The following is a 6,165-nucleotide window of genomic DNA, read 5'->3' on the forward strand; positions in this document are numbered from 1 at the left end:
GAGTTCTTCAAGGTAAAAAAAAAAAAATCATCTCTCTCTTACACTTAGCTGGGCTTAAGACATAGTCCACAAATAAATGTTTGGAGAACAAAGTCTGACAGGTAGGGCAGAAATGACAGGAAATCAGAAAGTGTCAAGCTGGGAAAGGTCTTTCCATTATATTGGGTTGGCCAAAAAGTTCATTTGGATTTTTCCATGACATTGTATAGAAAAGCCTGAACAGACTTTTTGGCCAACCCAATACCACCAGCTGATGAAACTCACAGAAGCTGAATTCCTTGTGCACAGCCCTTGGCCACAGAGAAGGCCAAATAAAGGTCTAGGCTCCAGCCCACAGTTTTGGCCCACTGCCTCTTGAGTTGGCCAACTTCCGGGAATGGACTAGAAGTTGACAAAAACTTAGAAGATCACAGGTACGTAATTCAGTTAGTTTCACTCACTCTGTTCCACTGTATAATCGAAGCTCTGAAGTTTTTCAAAAGCATAATGGATACTATGTAAAAGAGCCTGGAAAGATCTGCAGACTGCAAGGAAAAGAACAAGCAAATGTACTCTAAGGAATCTGTAGCAACTTCTTCAAATGCAGATGTGAGCCATTAAAGCAGCCCTGGAGCCAAATGAATGAAATGCCTTAGTGACATCAGAAAGTTGAGCCCTCCCTCCATGTCGAGAACGTGAGATCTTGTGTGACCATCTTTATCCATCCCTGTGTCCTGACTGTGTTGTCTGGATATACGACCCCATTAAAGACCTCTCTGGAGTCAGTTTAGTGCAGTAGTTAGAACATCTGGGCTTTAGAACCAGATTCCTGGGTTCAAATCGTGACTCTGATTTTTTGTTTTTAATCTCTATGATCTTAGTCAATTTACTTAATATTCTCTGTACCTCCATTCTCTCAACTATAAAACTGGAGTAGTAGTACCTCTTCCTTCACAGAGGTTTTGCCCGCATCAATAGTCAGGACAGTGCTGCCTAACAGGTAGTAAATATTTGGTAAGTGTTAGCAACTATTTTTGGCTTCCCTGGTGGCTCAATGGTAAAGAATCCGCCTGCCAATGCAAGAGACTTGGGTTCAATCCCTGGTTCAGAAAGATCCCCTGGAGAGGGGAATGGCAACCCACTCCTGTATTCTTGCCTGGGAAATCCCATGGACAGAGGAGCCCGGCAGCCTACAGTACATGGGGTTGCAAAGAATCAGACATGACTTAATGACTAAACAACAAGAGCAACTACTCGACATTTTTCAATAATCACCAATCGAAAGTACCTATGTTAAGCACCATGAAAAATACAGAGTTGCCCTAGAGGTATGTTCTGGACTGAATGTTTGTGTCCCTCCAAAATTCATATGTTGAAACCTACCCCTCAGCCTGATGGTCTTAGGGGGTGGAGTTTTGGAGAGGTGATTAGGTCATGAAGGTGGAACCCTCATGAGTAGGATTAGTGTCCTTATAAGAGACTCCAGAGAACTCCCTCTCCCTTTCTGCCTTGTAAAGACATACATAGCAAGAAGATGGCCATCTGTGAACCAGAAAGTGGGCTCTCATCAGACACTGAGTCTTCTGATAAAACTTGGTTTTGAGCTTCTTAGGCTCTAGAACAGTGAGAAATAATTTCCTTTTTTTATATTAGCCACCCAGTCGATGGTATTCTGTTGTAGCAGCTCAAAGGGTTTAAGACAAGGTACATGCAATCTGATAGAGGAGATGCAAAGTGTACTGTTACCCAAGGAGAGACCATAGAGTCATAGGGTTATGTACAAAATCAGATACCATGTGGGAAGCATCTACCTGGGGCTCCCAACAGTGATCAGGTAAGATGGAGCAGTCAGATGCAGGAGGCTGAAATGGCAAAGGGTTCCTGGGGCTCTAGAACAATCTGCAGGAAGATTTGAGGACTCCAGCGGCCAGGAGAGATGATGGAATGGGCCAGCTGGTCTAGGTGCCTGTTTGTTCATCCAGGTTCACAGAATCAACCTGATAGAGTAGGTCAGCCAAGTGGAATTTTACATGTATTTGACTTCTGTATCAACCAGAGTCCTGGCAGGATACAGATGGCAACTCAAGCCAAGTAAAAGAGGAGAGACAATAATAAGAGACTATTTATAATGGAGTGGTCGGGATAAGAAGAAACTAACCAGAGATGGCGTGGTACCCCAGGGCTAGCAACACTGGGAACCCATTACCATTCCTGGAGCCAAAAGGAGAAGAAGTATAATACTGCTGCCTCCAGGACAGTAACTATATAAAGAGATGCTCCCTAATAGGAGCTGTGGCCTTTGGTACAGGGACACAGCCATCTGTAGCAAGGCAGCAAGGAGGAAGCCAGGGAAATAGATGCCCCGCCACTCCTCCAGGTGGTGCATCCTGAAGCCAGAGGGCAAGGGTGGTCCTGAGGCCCAAAGCAGAGTGAAGGATGGAGAGTGGATCAGGATGGGGGACAAGGGGTGGGGGCAAATGTAACAAGTTAATTTCACACGCCTCCCAAAAGTATTCTCACCCTTCCTCCTACTTTCTACTTGCGTGGACCATATCGAAGGCTTCCCATGATCTCGGGCTTCTAGCTGGGGTAACCATTGGCAAAGACAAGGATGTGAACACAGCATTTATTTTTCTGGTCATCTCAGGCTAAGTGTGTCCCTCCACAAAGGGAGGCTGACTCTACACAGCTTTCCCTTCAGGCTCCGGTAACGCTCTCTCCAGTTGTCCTTTCTGATTATGTCACTGTCTCCTGTGGCCACCCTACAGCCCCACACCTTTGTAAAGAGCTTTTTCTTTTTTTTTTATGTCCCTTTGACTTACCCAATTCTAGTGTGTTGCCTCTTTCCTGTTGGGACCCTGACGAATTCACTTTATAAGGATGATCTTTCTAAGGTGGGATTTTTCTATAGTCATACAGCTCCAATTTTTTTAATAGAAAGTAATGAGAAATTTGAATTTATTTACCTGAAATCCATTTTTACATTTTACAAACCCTTTCAGAGTGTATACATCCCACTACTTACGGGATACCTGGACAAGGAAGAGTTCAATAGAATTATTTTCTTATACAAGTGGGGAGCATAAGAGAGGAGGACTTTCCTTTCCTCCATGACCTTGAGACTCTGCTACTGCTGGTTCTGAACTTCAGCATAAGAAAATCTCTCCCCATGCTAACATGAAAAGCAAACTGACCATTTAGCTTAACTATTCAGCAAAATGTGGGCTTCCTGGGTGGTGCTAGTGGTAAAGAACCTACCTGCCAACGCATGAGACTTAAGAGACACGGGTTTGATCCCTGGTTCTGGAAGATCCTCTGAAGAAGGAAATGGCAACCCACTCCAGAATTCTTGAGGAGAGAACCCCATGGACAGAGGACCTTGGCAGGCTACAGTCCATAGGGTTGCACAAAGTCGGACACGACTGAAGCAATTAGCACACACACACACATTCAGCAAAATATGGATTGAGGAGCTGTTAATCTGAAGAGCTGGAATTCCAATTGTGTCTTTCCTGCCTTAAAAAAAAAAATTAAACCATAATGGTTAAAAAAAAATGTATAGTATATGTATAACTAAACCACTTTTTGTACAGCAGAAATTAACACAACACTGTAAAACAACCATATTTCAATAAAAAAAAATTACATGGCTCTCCATTGTGTATAGAATGAAATAAAGCCCAAGGCATATGCTCCAAAGCCCCCGAGATCCACCCCCAAACTGTTCTCTTCTCACCTTGCTCTCCAAGTGAATATCCTTCATGCCATCTACCCCAGACTGCTACAACCCTGTTCCCTGTCCACCTCTTGCCTTTGCTTCTCTGTGACCTTTTGTCTGAAATATATTTTCACCTCCAGCTGTCAAAACCTACTTGAAATGCAAAGACTTATACATAAATCTTCACAGAAGCTCAACTTTTAATAGCCACAAACTGGAAACAATCCAAATGTCCATCAACAGGTGAATGGATACACAAACTGTGGTATATCCATACAATGGACTCTACTCAGCAACAAAGAACACACTCTTGACCCAAGCAGCAACAGGGGTGAATCTTCAAATCATTACACTGAGTGAAAGAAGCCAGATGAAAAAGAGCATATACTGTATAATTTCATTTATATAAAATTCTAGCAATTGTAAATTAATTTATAGTGGCAGAAAGGGGATCAAGAGGCTGCCTGGGGATGAAGACAGAGAAATAAGGGGTTACCAAGGGCCTCGAGAACTCTTTGACAATGAAAGTGTAGTCGCTCAGTCGTGTCCTACTCTTTTTAACCCCATGGACTGTAACCCACCAGGCTCCTCTGTCCATGGAATTCTCCAGGCAAGAATACCAAAGTAGGTTGCCATTCCCTTCTCCAGGGGATCTTCCTTTTCCAGGGATCAAACCCAGTCTTCTCGCATTGCAGGCAGATTTTTTACTGGCTTCCCTTGTGGCTCAGCTGGTAAAGAATCCGCCTGCAATGAGGGAGACATGGATTCGATCCCCGGGTTGGGAAGATCCCCTGGAGAAGGGAACGGCTACCCACTCTAGTATTCTGGCCTGGCGAATTCCATGGACTATACAGTCATGAGGTCTCAAAGAGTCAGACATGACTGAACCACCTTCACTTTGGTTTTCATTTTCTTCACTATCTGAGCCGCTAGGGAAGTCTGAAAACTCTTTGAAGGGTGAATAAAATGCATGTTAATCTGATTATGATGATGGCTTCACTGGTTTATACCACTGGTATAACCAGTTTATACCACCGGTTTATACCAGTTTTGAAATACTATTTCAAACAAAATTGAACATTTTAACTATGTGCACTTTATTGTACACAACTATACCCCCTAAAGGTATAAGAAAAAAAAATACGACAAACAAACTTGAAAAATTATTGGCAGCAAGTCAGAAAAAGAGTATTAGTCATAATATATTAAAAGCCCCAACAAAGAAAAAATATACAAAAAATAAAACAATGGAAAATGGGTACAGAGCACAAGTAGGTGATTCAGAAACAAAAACAAATGACAAACATGCTTGCCTCTAAGTGTTTTGCTGGAACAGAATGTAAAAATACACGCAGTTCACCAAGGAGTCTGAAGGACCAGCATCTATAAAGATCATCAGTGAGGCGTGAACCTTCTGGTAGGGAAAGGGCTTCTTTCCAGCATGGTAACAACATTCTCAGCCCTTTTGCCTTCATCACACCAGACTCAGCATCCTGAGCGATACCCAGCACGTCAGGTCACCAAATTCCTTATGTGAAACTGAGACCCATCCCATATTTAAACGTGTCCTTCAATTGTACCTTTTCAATCCAAGTCATCATTGGAATGTGAACATACAGTGGTCACAGTTACATATACTCCAGTGCAATACCTAGAGGGGTGGTCACTAGTCCTCCAGCCAGGACAGACCCTCTCCTTGGCTTTAAAACAGCCTGCATTCTGCCACAGGGAGTGGCACGCCTCCCCGCTCCTCCCCCATGGGGAAACACAAACTCCTGGACGTCATAAGGTGGTGTCGTCATCGCCCTTCCCCTGGGAACCCAGCACAGAGCCGCCTGCTCGGCCTCGGGAAGAATCTCTTGAGATTTAGCACAGCACCTACCAAAGCCCTGTCTTCTACTTTTAAAACTGATCTCTCACAAGAAGCCTGAGCTAGTATGATGACTAGCCTAGCATCATTACCCTTATTCTCAATCTGAAGAAGCAGGGGTTCGCCGTGGAGCGCCTATGCTCCAGGTGGCCCTCTTCCTCGGAAAGGAGAGGAGATCATCATCGTTCCGCCCCACCCTCCCCGCTCAACTGCAGTACGGTCAGTCCCCAGCGCCCCAGCCACTTCCAAAACGCGAGCCGAAGGAACTTCCGCCCAAGCCGCGGCGGGGGATCTCGCTATGAGATCTGGCTGCTCGAAGGCTTGCCCTTCCTCTTCTCCCCCATCCACCAGCTTGTTCCACTCGGTTTGCCCTCATCGGACTGAAACTGACAGGCTGGCCAGAGAGCTAGAGCAGAGCGGGATGGGGGGAGGCGGGTGGAGGAGGGGCGAGGCCGGAGGAAGATTCGAGATGGAAAAAGCCCAGGTGACCAGGCAAGAAACAAGAACATCCATAAGAGGAGGGAGACAAAGAGAATAAAAGTTGGACAGCCGGGGACACCCCAGAGCTGTGGAAGACTTTATGAAAGAAAAAATCGGA

Source organism: Bos indicus, chromosome 8, assembly GCF_029378745.1.
Source record: "Bos indicus isolate NIAB-ARS_2022 breed Sahiwal x Tharparkar chromosome 8, NIAB-ARS_B.indTharparkar_mat_pri_1.0, whole genome shotgun sequence".
In the NCBI taxonomy this organism is placed as follows: Eukaryota; Metazoa; Chordata; class Mammalia; order Artiodactyla; family Bovidae; genus Bos; species Bos indicus.